This window comes from Erpetoichthys calabaricus, chromosome 4 (genome assembly GCF_900747795.2).
Source record: "Erpetoichthys calabaricus chromosome 4, fErpCal1.3, whole genome shotgun sequence".
NCBI lineage: Eukaryota > Metazoa > Chordata > Cladistia > Polypteriformes > Polypteridae > Erpetoichthys > Erpetoichthys calabaricus.
In genome coordinates, this window is record NC_041397.2 from 203,730,381 (window position 1) to 203,749,831 (window position 19,451).

General features: G+C 35.0%; 1 protein-coding gene across 2 annotated transcripts in view; it reads left to right on the forward strand.

The window, feature by feature from the left end:
• Positions 1 to 522: 522 nt before the first annotated feature.
• Positions 523 to 19,451, forward strand: part of erg (ETS transcription factor ERG) — a 317,870-nt gene continuing 298,941 nt past the window's right edge. The window contains exon 1 of one of the 2 annotated variants that reach the window (XM_051926840.1): positions 523 to 756. The gene's annotated coding sequence lies outside the window, so the exon portion shown is untranslated. The remainder of the gene's footprint in view (positions 757 to 19,451) is intronic. The other variant, XM_028800209.2, reaches the window with a different exon arrangement.

Here is a 19,451-nt window from a genome sequence, read left to right on the forward strand (position 1 = left end):
CTTTGTCACCTTTATTTTTAAGAGTTTACTACAACAACTTTTCAGTTACTGTGTATTATTTATTTTGTTTACCATTATTATTATGAGTTCTTAGTAGTTTAGTAGCAGTTATTGTATTAGTGTAATCTAACTAGTACAATATGAATACATGCAATATATATATATATATATATATATATATATATATATATATATATATATATATATATATATATATTATTATATATATATATATATAATATATAATATATATATATATATAATATATGTATATATATATATATTAAAAGCAGGAATGGGTAGTTATATATGTTTGGTTGAACTTTTATGATCTAGGCCTAAGAACTATATTCCATTAGCGGATGGATCCAATTAAAACGGCATCTTCGCAGACTCGCAAGTTGCTTACGCCTTATGTTTGATTTTCCTTGACAGCGTTTAGCGAGTTACTTTCGCCTGTGCAATTTGGAGCTGGTGTGACGTTTGAAGTCAGTTTCTCTCTCTCTCTCTCCTTCCTTCGTTCCACTCGAAGTGCAGATCTGCGCCTGTGACTGCGCTGCGCTGCGCCGCTCCGTGTGCTGTCCCGGTACCGTTTATTTCACGCAGTCTGCCTGCTTGCACTGATGCGTGCTAAAAGCAACAGGAACGCTCATTCTGTACCGAACCATGAGTTTTGCTTAGCCCGTATGTTTGCCTTACAAAGCACCGGAGCAACAGAATTCTTCTGAACATCGTCCCCGACTTCTCCAATGGACTGTAAGTACAAATGCGACAGCTTAAAGTTTTTAAATCTCTTTTATGCGAAAGCCAGGTCCGATGTCTGGGTTTTAGCGGATGATATTTAAATCTGCAATTCGGTGGTATTTAACTTTTGGACATTTGTTTGCGCGTGTAGTCCCGGAATCACTCGAACTTTAGGTAACTGTTTGTAAATATATCATTTTGAAGTCCTTAGCACTTTTTTTTTTTTAATTCGGATGGAAGTAGCGGTGACAGCTTTCGGCGCTCAAATGGTGCAAGTCCTGCGGGGTCCCATCAGCTCACTTACTCAGGAATGCATTTTAGGATTCAGCAGTTTTCAGAAGTTAAAACAATAATATTTATTGAATGTAATTGAGTGCACTTTTGGTGCATTAAAATTCCGAATAAATAACATTGTAAGGACTACCCAAATAATATTAGGAGAAAATGTCAAATTTCTTTCTTTCTTTCTTTCTTTCTTTCTTTCTTTCTTTCTTTCTTTCTTTCTTTCTTTCTTAATACAGTAGTCTTAAATGGTCACAGAGCCACACCAAATTAGTCCTATTTTTATAAACATTACAAAAACAGTTTTGTTTTTTTTATTCAACATTGTGCACCTCCTCCACCCTTTGCAGAAAGATTGGCTTTGTTGTGTAATCATGTGATGTCACCCAAAAATTAGCCAGAACTTCATCCTTAAAAAAACTGTCATAATTGTGATTTAACCACTATTAATAGTTTACCATACTGTGCATTTAACTGGCACGTGTCTTTGAAATGTGGACTTCTCTCACTGTAATATCAATTTACTTTTTTGTGCTGGTGTTTTTTTTAGAAAAGCCTGTCATTACAGTCAAAATGCATCCTTCTCATTTTTAAACTTTGCTCCAAGGTTCATTTCTGGGCAGGGGTGTACAAAGATCTCTTGTTTGTTTAGGCTACTCAGGGGACTTCACTTTGTACTTTTAGGTCAAAAATATGCCGTCAGATTGACTGATGATGGCCGATTACTGCAGTGCACTCTCCATGTGTTTGTGCCTATGATTGTTGTGTTTGTTGGATTCCTACCATGTAGCCCCTTTTGATTATTTGGAGCCTTATTTAATATTATAATGTTTGATTCTACATGATACTACATGCTTGGAAATGAGCTTTTTTTTCTGAATTGGCTGAAAAGAATCTGTATGCCTTGATAAAGATGTTGTTTCATGTCAGTGAGTTTCATTGATTAATCACATGCCTCATTTGGTTAGTTTCAGATCAAAAATGTTAACTGAAGCAAAAAGTTGGGCAGATTTAATTTTTTTTTATTCTGGAGTGAAGACCACCTTACTTTACAGAATATTGAAATCTTGGAAGGAAAAGTATCGAGGAAGTGTGCCACAGAGAAATGTGACTTATATAAGTCGGCAAACTAAATAGCATTTTAATAATAGTTTGCTAACTTGGAAACTTGTATGTAATAATATTTGTCTTTTTGAGAAACTGTTTTTGGTGTGGCTGGAGGTTTTCCAAAACCTTTCATTAAATTAAATGGATGTTGATATATAAATAAGGCCTGCATAAATCTGGCCAAGAGTGACTTGCATTTTCTGTTAATTTCTGGCGACATTCCATTATAGTGCAGCTTATATTTATGTGTGGTGGCAAGACAACTGGACAATAAGTGAAACTCACCAAGAAGAATTCTATTTAAACCATCTTTTAACAGCTGGGCTTGATAGAGTGAATGGTCTCATCCCATTTGACAAATGTTTTACATTGTGCAGTTTTAAATACACATTTTACATATATGTTATTTGTTAAGTAACACATATTGAGTATATTCTGCTATAAAACACTCATTTTGCGGTTAGCCTTATTAAAATTAGGTAAATGCTGGAAATGTAAAAAGGCAAAGACATTCGATGTTTTCCCAGATCTCATCAATCAGTCTAAGAGGGCAGCAATCAGATATTGTTATACTGTATTAAGACTAATAAGATACCGGACAATGAAATATTACATAACCTGCCTAATCCACAGGAGTTAATCCTGGCAGCATTGTACACAGGATGTAAAGAGACGAGTCAAGTGCATGGTCCGTTCACGTACAGATCCTTACCAGGGTCAATACACAATCAGCAGACATGTCCTGCATGTCTTTTGGGATGTGGCAGGACAACTGGAGTACCCACATGGCTAATGACCAATTCTAGGATTGGGTTAAAAATGAAATTCATTTACTATTGAAGCCAGAAAACATTTTTTTGACAAAAGTGTCAACAGATTCTTGAACAAAGTGCCAAGTCACATACTTTAAAACGTCTGATTTGGATGAGATATTGGGACAGCTTAGATAATAGCTAACCAAATGAGCCAGAATTATTGAATGGTTTCCTCTTGTTCGTCACTCTACTTATGTTCTCTTTGGATCAATGGTACAGCAGTGCTGACCACAGCACAGTTATAAAGTATATAACACATAACATGTTATGATTAAGGCAGTGATGATTTCAAATTATGCAATTATTGAATTCCACATCTTTGAAAATAAGTGTTACATTAAGAGACCTTTCCCATGATTTTGTTTTTCATCATTTTAAATATTGGCAACACCAAACCATTCTGAACTATGTGATGCATTCAACGGTGCAGACTTTTTTGATTTGTTTGGGGATTTTCCTAAAATCAGAAAACTACTTAAGCCTGCATCTTAAAAAAGTGCATATTTATATCTTGCAGAAATCTGTAACTCTGCTTGTTACTTTTTATTAGCTTATGCGCTTATATTGTCACCTACAGAATATTGAAACATTTTTTTCTATACCACATTTTCATGCAAATGATGTAGCTCAAAGTGCTTTACAACATGTCAAATAAAAAATACATTTAGATAAGAATAATATTTAGTAAATAGTATTCAAAAGATAGATAAATAATGCACACTTACAGTATATTTAAATGTGAGATTGGTTTTTGTAATAATGATTAGTGGTCATCTTTACATTTTTCTGTGTAGCAAGAGATAAGAAGGCTTAGCATTAGCATGCCACAGCAATACAGGCTAAAAATTGACAAAATCTGAAATACATTTACACCGTATTTTCTTCTTTTATGCAGCTTTACCTGATAGCAGCAGAATTAATACCAGTCAGTGAGACAGACCTGCAGACCTCCTGAAAAAAAAGTCCTAAAGCCAAAAAGTTTAAATGCCCAAAATTAAAATAAAAAGATAAGTCCCACAGTGAATAATTTTTGAATATAAAAGAGAAATTAGAATGTACACATCTGGGCTAGTACATTTGATTCCAACTTTTTTGTTGAAAGTAGCATTAAACAAGCATTTTGAACTTAACAGCTTTGTTAATGTCATTGTAAAAAAGGCACTGTGTCGAACTGCGATGAGTCACTGTCTAATGACAAAACATTTTTCCTTGTTAAATATAATATTCAGTAATCTTCCATTGTGTTATTGCTATTTTTTGCTTAATGCTAAATGGTTTGTTTAAGCACCAAGTCAGTGTCTGAAGGGGTGCAAAACTGAGGGAGACTTGAAATGAGTGGTGCGTATAAAAGAAACATGCGTATCTGTTGATTCTTAATAAAGAATATTAACACATGTATGGATACAGGTGCTATAGCATAACATGTCCTTCATTCCAAAGTAGTAATGGATAGCTAAATTAATGCATTTATAATGAAAAGCTTAGTGCTTACCATTGCTCCCTCACAGCTTGATAGATCTGGGTTCAAACTGTAGTTGAGTCGCTGCCAAAGTGGAGTTCACAGGGTGCAGAATTCCAACTCAGAATGCTGCATCCATGAGACAAGAGTGCTAACCCCTGTATCACCCAAGATAATGAATATAGTTATTTTTAGCTAAGTTTATTAAGAGAAATAGCTTCACTGCTGTCATGATTTTGTTTGTGGATAGCCATGTGTTTTGTTCTTTACACATGCTTGTTAAGTTTTACACAATTTTTCTCATATTTTCAAAACAAAATGTTGAATATGTTCTCGAAAATGTGCAATATGAAGTAAAGCCTGATTCATGTATGAATTGCATTAAAGTATATCGCTAAAGGTGAAATTAAACATTTGAATTATTTAACAAGATCTTTTTGTCTCACTTAGTTCACTAGGTCTAGATAGCCATGTTATTGGTTAATGGGAGTAGCTGTACTTAGCAGTGCTATATAGTAATGATTGTGGCCAGTGAAGAGTGTCTGGTCTGCGGCCAAGCATACTGAACCCTACCTGTGTAAAAAGTGTTAGAAGTCATGCAGGCAGTGATAGGGCTGGATGGGAGTTTGCAGGAGATTGTAAAGGATGAGAGATAGTGAATTAAATAGATGAGGCTTAATTAATTGAGGGTTGTCCAGATACCTGAGTTGTCCCTCTCAATCATGGTGAATAGTGAGTTTTCAGATGCTCTTAATTTTATTTATATTGAGGAAAGTGATTTTTAATACCACTATAAACAGTTCTTCAAACGCTGAAAAAATTCATAATCATTTTGTATTTGTTGGTATTAGAGCACTAATGTTTAATTTCCATATTTATAACTGTAAGAAAAGTAAGAAAAATATATTTTTTCGGAAGTTGTCACTTATTATTAGAACATTAACACAATCTTGACGAGAACAGGCCGTTCATCCCAACAAAGCTCATCAGTCCAATCCGCTTAATTCTTCCAAAATAACATTGAGTGTAGTTTTGAATGTCCCTAAAGTCCTACTGTCTACCACACTACTTGGTAGGTTATTCCACGTGTCTATGCTTCTCTCTGTGAAGAAAACATCCTATTATTTGTGTGAAACTTACACTTAACAAGTTTCCAAATGTTCCCAATGTTCTTGATGAATTCATTTTAAAATAATAGTCTCGATCCACTGTACTAATTCCCTTCATAATTTTAAACAATTCAATCTTGTCACCTCTTAATCTTCTTTTGCTTAAACAGTATAGACTCAGCTCGTTTAATCTTTCCTCATAATTCAACCGCTGTAGCCCTGAAATCAGCCTAGTCGATCTTTTCTGGACCTTTTCTAGCGCTGCTATGTCCTTTTTGTTGCCTGGAGACCAAAACTGCACACAGTACTCCAGATGAGGCCTCACCAGTGCATTATAAAGCTTGTGCATAACCTCCTTGGACTTGTACTCCACACACCGTGCTATATAACCTAACATTCTGTTTGCCATCTTAATGGCTTCTGAGCACTGGCAGTTGATGTTTTGAGTCCACTATGACTCCTAAATCCTCATAAGGCATACTTTCAATTTTTAGACCTCCTATTTTGTATTCAAACCTTCAAACATTGTTACTTCCTACTTGTAATACTTTACATTTACTTACATTAAATGTCTTGTGCTACCAATTTGCCCAGGTCTTTATGCTGAAGAACATCATTGTTTAAGTGGTATCATTTTCTTTGAAATCTTCACTTTTAAGAATGTGTTTGAAATTACATCCAACCAGATAAACATTTCTCACATTATAGTCTAATGCCAATAACAGTACCTGAAAGGGAAATATACAGCTAACCTTCTGATTGATGGGTGGACAAAATACAGTAAACAGACAGATGGTGTAAAGGATAGAACAATGACTCGAGTCCCACAAAAAATTTGCGGTGCCAACGGGACCACCCCGTTTAATGCAATAGTCCAAAAAAACTGAACAAAAACACACACTTGGTGCACAACAGAAATGAGGATTCTTAATTGCCTTTTCAGCCAACTTGGCTCTCCTTTATAAACTGCTCGTTTGAGCTGGTCAGTCCAACACGTGGAGGCTTTTCCCTGAAGTGAGATGCACTGTTCTTGGGACATCTTCGTTTTAAAGTGTCCCGTGCAGAAGGGGTAGGGCTTCTGGAATGGTGTGGACTGTATTTATCTTCTCTGTGTTGTAGGGAGAGAAAGAGAAGATACAGTTGGCAACTGTGCCTGCATTCCCTCTCGCTATGGGGTGATATTGCATATCTTATCAGAGACCGGAATGCGATCCTCCGATGCCCATGCATGATAATGGATAGCTCTGGAGAAATCTATTTAAAATCTGACATATCATGCTCCTTTATTTAATGCCATTTGCAGGAGTTTTTAACACTTGTTTTCACTCTGTCCTCCTATATAGTGTTAAATCCTTCATGTGTTACCTGGAGAAAGCTCTCAGTTTTTTTTCTGCTGATGAGAAGTTAGACAAACTTTCCTTAACTTGTCCTCGCCTCATTTTTTATATTTAGGTAGGTATAACTGAAAGGGGCAGTCCACCTCCATCCGTCATATCCTTCTTTGATGTTAATTCAGTCCTTTCACTTCTTGCTGCCTTGCCTGGTGGTATCCTTTTGTACATTCTTTCATTACGCACCTGCAATGAGGTATGCTGAGTTTTCTACCTCTTTTTTAGTGCTTCTATGTTCTTCCCAAACATTTACAAGTACAAACTGTTACAAATGATAGATAGATTATACTTTGCAGATAAACTCTTATTAAAATATATTATTTTCTATAGTAATATTTGGCATATAATTTGGCTTGGTCAATGTAAAGATTGTAATATCCTTTAATATTATGATTTTGAAGTTATTTCATTCCACTGCATCTATTGACTTTAAATTAAATAACATAAACTGAATGTTCTCATCTTGGTTTTAACTGTTATATTTTTGATGTTCTCACAGCCTAAGATATTTCACAAATGTTCTATGTACAATGCCTATAAATAGAAATTACAGCTATTAATTTGTAATTGAAAGATTAGCGGGTTGGATAATGGATGGATGGATAGTTGATGACTCCATAAGATTTTAAACATAGAAAGCTTTGCACCAGACACCTGGAACTGTCAATGACATAAATTTATGTACAGGACATCTTGGTCAAAACATACTGTACAACCACCTTAATCAATTTGTTGTGTCAGTGCATTGGCACTCTGGAGCTGTTCTGGAAGGTGCCACATGTTGTGACTTCTGTATAAGGCAATCACAGACCTCATCTGTTCAAGACCCACTATTTCCTTATTCACTGAATCATATTCAGCACATTAATCTTAAACTGTTTTAATTAAAGGGTTATTTTTCTGAAATTATATATGCTAATGTTGCATTTTTAAAAATTCAGACAACAGTTATGTCATCCTGAAAAAATTAAAATAATTTATAATGCAATGACAAGCTTATTTGTAACTAAACAGCTGTTCCCTGATTTACATCGTAAAATTTGTTTCATTGACTTATTTTAAGAATAATCGACCATATTGTCCTTTTCTACAGTTACTTATATAAGAAAGATGTTCAAAAATGAACATGGCTCTATTCAAATACAGTATCTCACTTCTACTGACTTATCATTTAATTTTGCATTTTTGCTACAGTTCTTATCCTGACTCTCCAAAGAATCCTACTGCGCTTCTCACACCTGGTGAGTTTTCACCTGTCTGACGCCATCTCTACCTTCTCCAGCTGCTTGTCTCTCTCTCTCAATGCCAATCTTCCATCACTAGCTAGTCTTTATTATCTGAGGCCACGAACTAATTGTGGTGTAAATGCCTTTTGTTTTCATCATTTTTTATCCAATTTAACAAGTATTCATGCCTGGTATTTTGGAGAGAAAATCTTCATTCTTTATAATTAGTTGCACCCTAGCTTTGGCTCCAGCTTTACCAAATCTGTAGTTAACTGGTCAATCACAGTGTCACATGATCTGAAAGCAGCCATTTATAACACATTTATACTGCACAACGGGTTCTTAGGTCTCAGAAGATTTTAATCACAAGACACTCACTTTACCTTACTCACTTCAGGAATATTTATTGTTCGTAGTCAACAGCAATCGCCCATTCATCAGTTTGTCCACATATTAAAGTTCTTTCATTTGAACAGTATAAATGTTGACATGTTTTGCAGTTTGATGTTTTGTAGTAAATCGTCTACCCAAATAGAAAATGTTATAAGAAAATAAAAAAACACAGAGATCAAGCATCACAGTGCTGATTAGTAGTGCAGTCTATTAAGTGAGTTGAGTGTGGATGTGTTAGTGCACACATACAGTTAATCTGCCCAGTGATGGATTAGAGTGACAGTGACTTGTGTCCAGTGCTGTCTTTGACTCGGTGGTCGTGCATTGGGGAAACTGGTCTAAGAAAATGGAAAGATGATTAAATGAGGGGCTAAAATGCAGGTATAATAAATAAATTACAATTCTTAATATGTCTGACTCTGGCTGCTGACACATGATATTATATTATTTTATTCCTTGATTCATGTAGCTAGAATAATCTTTCCAGTAAAGTTTTTGATTTGTCCTGTTATTTTTTCATTTTAGCACCAATATTTGGTTCTGTGCACAGGAGCCAACAGTATCACATAGGGTGTCTGTCCCTGGCTTAAAATCATTAATTCAGAAAACAACTCATTTTGTCACTGTTTTGATATTCCATCACTTGTGTGTCTATGTGTTGCTGAGATTTTTGTCTGTTTTTTCTTTCTCAGTCTTAATCTCTTAATTGCCTTATGTGATGTACTTGATCCTGTCTTGCAGTTTTTTTCCAGTCATTTGCAGCATCACCAGAAAGCGTTTTTTTAAAATAAAAACACTTTTTTTAGTTATTCCAGATGTTTTCTAGAAAAGTATTTTAAAAAAAGACTTCAGTACTTTATACAGTCTTACTGTTGTGAAGGAGTACCTAATTATACAGTACACCATGCCTAAAATGGTCTAACAAGGGTCTTCGCACCCTTGTAAAGATATAGCATCCTTTTACATCTAAGTAAGATAAATTCTAACAGCACATTCCCTGCATTTTTAGACAAGCTGATTCGTGATAGAGCTATCAGTTTTACACTCAGAAAGCTGTGGTAACTCAGTAAAATAAAGCAAGATACTGAATATAAATCATCGCATATCAGATCAGTATCACTCAAGAAGAATTGCAACTGGCAACAGGTTGTTATTGGTGATTATATTGGGATGTGCCAAAACAAACAGTTCTGGCCAGCTACAAATAGTAACAGTTCTTTATCAGTTTCTTATTTTAAAATTTCCCCTACATGAAATACATTATATCAATTTTGTGTATGTATATATATATATATATATATATATAATATATATATATATATATATATATATATATATATATAATATAATATATGATTTCACCATGAAAAAATACTTTACAGTGCACACATTGGTGATTTAATTTTCTCAAGTACTGCTTGTTTGTCTGCATGCATTTTTCTCTTGTTCTAATATTTGTTATCCTATATTTTTATTGTTCATGCCTATAAGCCTTGATATCTTCCTTTTGCTCAATTGCTGTATCTTAAGCACCTTCTGTGATGTGCTTGACGCTCAGAAGATGTTGTTGCTCTTCTTTTTCATTTTTCCTATTATAGAGTTCTTCATCACATTTGGTGATCAATAAACACAATACTTACACTTGATAATGAATTCTGAACACAAATGTACATGTATGTCCTAGGGTATTATCAACTGATCTGCTTTTGGGGAATGTGCTTTTATTATAATAAACTTTCCTGCCTGCCATTAAAGTGGCCACCAGGTTGCCACAACCTAAATTTTTTTTTGAATTTTCAGAACATGTCAGGCTAATCAGAATTACTTCTTGCTTGTCTGTGTGTCTCAGCATCTTGTTTGCTCATGCTTTCTCAGTCTTCGTAACTTAATTGTGTTCTGTGATGTGCTAGTTGTTCAGTAGGTGGTGCTGTTCTTATTCTTTTTCGTCCTAATATAGCGTGCTTTACTATGTAATTAGTTTCTGTGATTTGCTTGACCCTCAGCAGGCTGTTCCCTTTTTCTGCCATGTCACTTTATCAATCATTTTGCTGTATGAAACACACAACCAGACTTTACTTTGCCTAGGTTGCTTCTACCTCAGTTTTTAAAAAATGTCCAGAACATATCAGGTAGTAAGCTTTTGACTAAGACCATGATCAAGGTTCTAGCTGCATTAGATTATGAGTAATCATGTGACAAATGGACAAAACTCAGCATTTTATAAATTTATATATACACATACAGAATGGGTGAGAGGAGAGGGATAGAGATAGGAAAAGTATTATATTGGTGACTTTGAGTTTGCAGTAGATACATATTTTAGGCATATTTAAATATAACCTGGCTGTTTTTGAAGAGATGTCTCTGTGTATGTGTGTTCATCTTTGGGTCAGAATGTCTATGGACTCAATAACTGAAAACCTGATGTGTCTAACATATAACATTTTTTCAATTTAAAGCTGTGATTTTAGAAGAAAATAGGCCAATATGTGTGAAAAACATAACATCATTATTTCTGCAAAGCAAAATCTACTAGAGCAGTTTTGCTCAACATCAAAAGCTTTCTAGTATTAAACAGTGCTGATAATTCTGCCAAGTTTTTAACTGCAGTTACCAGTATGTCTGATGTACTACGGCTTTCTACTGAAATACAAATGAATTTTCTTAAATACTTCAGATTGACTAGCTAGAATAGCTTCCAAGTGCAGACTGAACATCTAAGGTATTTTTGGATAGTTACAGAATTTAGATACGAGTACTTCCTAGTAATATTGTCATAATTTTCTTAAAGTTTTATTTTTATTGTCAGAAAACACATCTTATAGCAGGTTTTATTGTTAAAATATTATTGCTTCTTAAGTAGATAGATAGATAGATAGATAGATAGATGTTGTGACATCTGATTCTTAAGATGATCTGTCTTATTTCAGGACTTGTTATCTCACTTCCTTGACCAGCAGATACTTGCATTTAATTATATAGATAAGATGGAAATGATGTCAAGACTCACACACTGTATGACAGTTACAGCATGGAGCTTCATAGGTTACTCATACTGTATAAATGTTTTATAGATATAGCTTACATAGATCAAGATTATCTTTGTACTGAAATTGAAATGATAATGCTGGCAGCATTAATTAAACCTGGACACCTCTAGTTTTGATATTAGCATTTTGGGTTGAAAGCCTTAAATACTGGTGTAAGTAAAGGACTACACCACAATTCCAGATGCTCTATGTGACTCAATAAGGATAGTAATAGAAGAACTACACTTATGAGTCTAGTGAGGTACCCTATGTGTTGGAAGCACAGCATGGTGATAGGCTAGTGTGTGAAAGATAAAGGCGTTTTTGAAGGTAAAGCAGCATTTTTGTGTGAGGTGAAAAAGAGGTTTTCAACTTTAAGCATTATTGTATTACGTACTTAACAGCCCTTTATCAACCAACAAACACATCTTAAAATAACTGCAAATCATGCTTAATATCGTGACACTCAATAGCTGGCTTTCTGCCTTTTTCTTCTTCTTTTCATCCCTTTTGCATGAGCAGTGGTGGACAAATCGATAGTCCAGACACCCAGGATTACCAGTGTTCAATTCCGGACAACCAAACTACAAACTCAGCCCACCAGACTACCAGATGTTTCAGCTCTTTGGTCCACACCCTATTTGTGAACAAAAACAATTTGTTAAAAGCAAAAGACTAAATTCTTCATGTTCAATCTTAACTTGTGTGTTTCTTTTAAATTCAGGTTCTTATAGCGCATCTCACACACCCATTAGTGAGTAATATAGTGAAATTATAAAGCAAGCAAGAGAAAAATAGTGTTAGTTGTAAAGCAACTGGGGCAGTCAGAATAAGAATTCTAAAAGTTAATTTTATCCTCATAATGTGATATAAATAAGGTAATAATTAATACATGTATTGTTATTAATTATACCAAAAAAAAGAGCAGAGGACAAGGTGAACTGTTCCGCTACTTCTTAAATAACAGTTACAAGTGAAAAGAATCATAATTACTAGTAGCATTATGACAAAAATAAATGGAAAATAACTTCTTTAGTGGATTAAATAAGGAGAATATTCCACAAAGTAGTCATGACTGCAGGGTGCAGATAACATCACAACCAAGTCAGAGAAAGTACTGTGCTGTATGCAGAGGGCATCTGGAAAGCACATATACTGTAAAAATAGTTCTTCGTTTTCAGACAAATATTAGGACTGAAAAGGTGGCAATGACATTAGACCTTTTACTATGCTAGTTAGCCCGCAATATCTAACAAAGGCTGATGCCGTGCTGAGTCATTTCATGAAATATACAACTTGGAAACAAAAATGTACACTGATAGAGCAGGTAAACCTTTTCAACTGACAGCGCTTACTGCAGCTCTGAAAATGACCTAAAATATTCATCAGCTTGTTGATCACTTGTTGGGATGGCTTGAATGTTCCAACAACAACATTTATTTATATAGCACATTTTCATACAAAGTGCCTTACATAATGAAGAAAAGAAAAATAAAAGACAAAGAAAGAAATTAAAATAAGACAACATTAATTAACATAGAATAAGAGTAAGGTCCGAGGGCCAGGGAGAACAGAAAAAGCAAAAAAAAACTCCAGACGGCTGGAGAAAAAAAATAAAATCTGCAGGGGTTCCAGGCCACGAGACCGCCCAGTCCCCTCTGGGCAACAACGCTCCTGTCACACATTTTCCAAGTGTTTACCATTAGCAAAGTGACATTATCAAAATCAGAGGGCTGTACCATATTACAAACAGATCTTGCCTTATCCAGGCACGGAAAGTGCATGACAGGAACGTTATAAAAAATAAGATGCTTATTATTAACCGATATGTACTCTGTGCCCCTAGCAGGTATATTGGAGTTTGTGAAAATGCTCTTTACTGTTAGCCCTAACACTGCAAAGTATGAACATGTTTTTTTAAGGCCTAAACCTCATCTTTAATAACCTGAGGATCCTTTTAATTGTCTAAGTGTTGACAAAATTTAATATATGTGTGCATATGTATACTGTTTGTGTATGACACTGTAAACAATATCATATTTCAGAGTAACCCTGAGGGGTCAAACAGATGATCTTTTTGATAGAGAAACTAATTAGTAGGGTCTAAATTAGCTCAGAAAACAAAATTTGAGAATGCATTGTTCATGTAGTATTTCAGTTCATTTTTGAACAAATATTTTTATGTACAGTACATTGAAAAAAATCAGCATGTATATAATCATTTAAAAATCATCTATTTACTAAAATATTCTCTTCCAAGATGTTAATTGTGTTTATATTGTGATAGAAAAGTGCTATGCATTCATGTACAACAAAGCTTTACTAATAAACGTTGCTATAAAAAGTTGCAGTAAACCCTCAACCCCGTATATAAAGCTGAGCTACCAGAAAGTATACCTGGACTACAAGGTTTGCAAAGCTGGTAGGCCAGCAGACTATCATATGCATTTACAATCTGCCCACCCCGATGAGGAATTTGGCTCTACATATAGGACCACTATATTGCAATATATTCAACGATATGTAGAAATGTACTCCTTTACCGGGAAAGTGACAAAAAATAAATGGAAGGATTGCAAAAAGTTCCATAATAAATCAAATGGACACAATACATGCCATCTTGCTACATGTTATCTTTAAACCAATGGCTGCACTGTATTCCTCATTCATCTCTGATTTTTATGTTTTACCTGATTTCAATATGCTACACACATGTTGATTTATTTTTGAGGTACTTGAATAAATCTCAAATTTTTCCTAATTTAAAGAATGTTACAATATTCCGATAACTGTAAGTGTATAAGGAGAAGAGCATAAAACATAAAAAGAAATGGTAGGTAACATGAGGAAGAATGAATCTTGGGAGGTGAGTGGATGAGGTTAACATGGTGCATATCATTAAAGTAAATAAATCAAACCAAACAAATAAACTGTGTCTTACCAACATGATCAAAAGGATCTTACATGCGCCTTACAGCATTAGTTTAATTTTTTATTGGTCTAATGGTAGTGACTCTGGCCTTGCATTCTGAGATGTTGGAATGGGCTGTTGTCCCCCAAAAGCCTAAAGGGGATTCAATGTACGAAAATGATGGATGAAGGGGTGCTGCTAAATGATATGGCTGCAATCACGACTAATTGGTAGCACCTGGTGTGCTTTTTACACTCCATAGCAACAATTTGTTTTAAGGTGCAATTTTTTTTTTTTTGAGCGTAAAAATGTAAATATAAAGAAAATTTTGCAATATTTGCAATGGTAATATATGGAGAAGTATAATTTGAGGTTGTTGGATTTAGCTAGTGGTAATTTAAAATAAAGTATTTTTCCATTCACATAATGGAAGTTTAATTGAGATACGTAAGCAAAAACAATAAATGTATTCATTGACCTAAGACGAGTGGAGAAGAAATCCATCGAGGTCTGGTATTTTGTTGGTGTATCCTGATCTGTTTAAAGTCATTGTCATGTTCCGCGGTCAGTTAAGCACATTTCAAGCTGGTTTGTTTTGTATCTTTTTGTTTTTTCTTTTCATTTTGTTTTATTTGGATAGAAATTTTGAATTGTGTGCATTTACATGCACTTTAATTACCTGGTTATTCAAAGTTACTCACAAAAATGTCATACATACCCTTATTCTGGTTAGAAGGCCCAGGATATTGGCCTCTGAGAAATTGGGTTAATGTAGATTTTCTTCACACAATCCGGTTATGTGGCCATGTAAAACCCAGGTTGTGGTTAATTTAGCCTGCGCATGTCCATTGCCTAATATGTTTGGTCACTCAACTTACTGCACGATTTCACAAACGTACTTTCTAACATCCTGAAGTTTTCCCTTCATTCATTGTTGGTAAACTCTTTCAAAACAACTAAAAACAGGGTAGAAAACAATAGAAGGGTATCTCAAATTTTTGTAAGTCGCCTTAATTAAAGGCATCGTTCAAATAATAAGAAATAATAATATTATTAAGTCACAGGAGCTGCTTACTCTTGAACATGCTATTTTTCGCATCATTTACCCTTGTATAGCACTGTTACTTTTGCCTTCTATTATGTCATGGCCTTCTTTTTCTACATTTTGTATGAAAACATCAGATAAAAATACATATCCTGAGGCAAATGCTCGGGCAATCACATTACTGAAATAATTTGTCTTAGTATTTCAAAAATCACTAAATTTATGTTGACGAGGTAAAGTACAATGCTAATCTCAACAGCAAAATCTCGGCCAATCATGACGTTTAACTTTTTCTTGCACAGAGCAATGATGTCACAGCGTTTTGCCAAGGTCCATAAATGGATTCACAAACTTAAACAGGGTTTTTGTTTTTTAAACAAACCAGGTTTCTCCTTAACTGGGTAACTTGCCCTGTCCTGGTTATGTGTGTGCCTGTAAACGCACTCATTGTTCTAGGAATCAAAGATGGCGTATACTTTGTGATGCCATGGGGTATATGGTCACATGATTCAATAGGCATAGTCACATCATTGGCATGACATTTCACTTGGATATGGACATTTAATTTCAATGGCCATTTCACGCGCCCACCCCCCTATAAAAGCATGCCAGAAGAACAGCGAGGTTGTCATCTTTTCTTACCTGTTTAGAAAACTTAAACTTCATCCTTTGACTCAGTCATCTTTGTTTGTTAGCTGTTTTTTGCTGCTATTGCCTGCTTTTACACATTGTTCTTGTCATTTTTGGCACATATAGTTTATGGATTATTCTGTGTTATTGTTATCACTGATGTAGCTTGTACAAAGTGAAATCCAAGAAAGATCATTCATTGCTGTGTCTTGAACGAAGCCGGCATCAATTTACAATCTTCAGAATATACTCTGTATTTTCTGCCAAAAAATGTATTAAATCAAGCCAAATTATGTCACATGCACATTTTATTTGGTTGTAATTGGTCTGTGCCATGAATCAACAATATAAAATGAAGAAAACCTTTTTCTGTTCATTGTTTTTACAATAAATTTTAAATAGAGATATGCCAACCAATGAAACAATAATTTATATCCCACAGATTCACCTATCAAGAGAGCTAGCATCATCATTTATCTCTTGAGTTCAGTTCACTGTGGTATGTCCACATTCTCAGGACATACTCTGTCATGCATTTCCAGTTTAAGTTTAATTTAGAGTTAAAGCTTATCTGATCAGCTTTAGATACATAAGGTAGTTAGTAGAAGAAAAAACCCAGACCAATATGGAAAGAAAGTGCAAACGTCTTACGCACAGATTAAAATCGGATCCAATAACCAGACACACCATACTTCTGCCCTGATATACAGTATCCATGTTCTTTTAAATAAATGATGGGTAGGACAGGTGTAATGTTATGTCCTTCATTTAATCAGCAAAAATCCCCTTTTATAGGTCAATAAAAAGTAAACCTTTCATCAAGATTGGGTAATATCATAGTAAAATATACAGTACATCCTTGGGTGTGAACAGAAGCACTTTTGGATCAATGTTATTTGTCATTTATTAATGAAAGGCAGCCAGGATGTTCATTGGGGTAGTACTTACTAGCATGCCTAGTAAAGCTGGGTTCTTGGAATTCCTCTTGAATTTTTAGAAAAGTTATAATCTGAGGACCCTTTTAATTGTCTAAGTGTTGACAAAATTTAATATATGTGTGTATATGTATATGTGTATGACACTGTAAAAGATATGTTAATGAAGAATTATAGCACTAGATGCTATCAATCCATGTTTCCAACAAAGAGAAGATCAGTTTGAGTGCAGCAGACAGCATGAGACATGCTCTAAAAATTTTCAGATTCAAGCAAAACTAATAGTTCATATTCACAAGAGTAATTTGCAAGCAAGAGTTTTTATTGAATATAAAATGCATGGCATAATATGCAATGAAATTGGGAAGTTATGCTATAAGTGTAGCAATTGAAGATGCATGTTAGACTCCAACAGTTTAGGCACTAAAACTGGTATGTTTTTTTAGTATTCCTCATGTGACAGTAAGCATAAACTGACTCTTGACCCTTGGCTGTCACTGTCTCTTCTCAAACGATTGTAGACTATGGAAAATGAGCTTTCCTCTGTCTTAGTTACCAGTTACTTCAAAAATGAATTTTCTTGACAAAAACATATAATAAATAAACACATTTTGATGTTATAGTCATCCATTCTAGTTTTATATTAACTTGGTGTTTGGATTCGTGTTTCTGTGACGTAAGTGTCAAATACTTAGGGAGGTGCTATGCAAATGTGATAGTCCCACAATTTATGAGAATTTATAGGAATTGTATGCCATAGATAATGCATTGGTTAGTAACAAACAAATCTTCAGTCATTATTGGATGTTTTGAAACAGAGACAGTCGACTAAGCTGAAAAGTATAATTTTGGTGAACAGGAAAATGTCAAAAATCCATCCACGCATTATTGAACCTTCTTATTGTAGTTCAGGGCCAGGCTGTATCCATGTGCAAAGCAAGAACTAATCCTGAACAGGTTGCTAGTAGGTATCAAGTGAATACTTGAGGTATTTAAGTCTCCCGGTTTACAGATTACACCCACAGCAGGGTGGAGTTCCGTCCCCAGTATCTCAAGACAAATCCAGCCCTTCCTTTTATTACAGGTGGCGCAGTGGTAGTGCTGCTGCTTTGCAGTAAGGAGACTGTGGAAGATTGTGGGTTCGCTTCCCGGTTCCTCCCTGTGTGGATAGCGCTTTGAGTACTGAGAAAAGCGCTATATAAATGTAATGAATTATTATTATTATTACTGGATTTAGTGACCAGAACAGTTTGTGCTGCTTAATGATTTCACTGCCCACACTGGGTGGTCCTTGTGCCCTAGGTTTCTGGTTTGCCTCCTGGTCATGTCCTTCCTTGGCTGGTTCCTGGTTGTTACCATGTTAAAGAGAAGAACATGCTCTGAGACATCACCTCAGGATTTCCTTATGTCACAAGAAGGAGGTGGAGGAATAGTGGCATACTATTCATTTAGAGCCAACTTTGAATTTGCAGTTAAACATTTATGTGTCTGGAATCAAGAAGTACATAAAGAAACACCCATGGAAACACAGGGAGAATGTTTTAAGTACCAAGGCCAGGATTCAGCTCCAGAACTCTGGTGAAGAAAGGTACTGCATTGCCTTGCCACTCAAAAGCCTAAGATTTCAAAGCATAAACACAATATTTCCTACTGAATATATTATATTGAAGTAAGCTTATCAAATTTAAGCAGTGATAAGGATACCAGTGGAGCAATAATACACAGCTATGAAAACATATTATTGGATTAAATGCATAATTGAAATAACAAAATAAATAGGCTAGTTACTTTGTAGCTAAACATATATTTCTGCTTATGATTGCAAAGTTCAAGCTTTGTGTGTAAAGAAAGAAAGAAAAAAGAAAAGTGCTTTATCACAGGTGATCGTGATTAACCTTTCATCAGGCTGACTTAGAAAGTGGTTGTGAAATGAAAGTATACCTTGCTATTATACAGCTGGTCCATGAGGAGGCCCCAATGGCTAATTCAAAACTTCTGCTCACTGAAGGTCAGTGTGGGGGTCTGAAAGCTTACGGTCTCCGTCTGTTCGGCAAAGGGGCTTGATTAGCTCACTTCAGAAAGTTGTTTTTGTTCTCTGGCTGCAGATTTTTAGCCCCAAGACTGCAAATTAAAGCATCTCATAAATCTTCCATTATAGGTAGTAAAACCTAATTTTAGACTTCCTGTTCACTCTCGCGTCTCGCCTGATTGCTACCATTTGCGTGGGGGCCCACACCATTAAAAGGGCAATCGCCTATTACACTATGATGTGTAAAGTTTTGCTCTAATAGGTTTATTTGAAAGCCACACCTTAATGGTTAAATGCTTTGGATTGTGTTGGATTAAGTTATACCATACTGACACTGCTGAGCTGC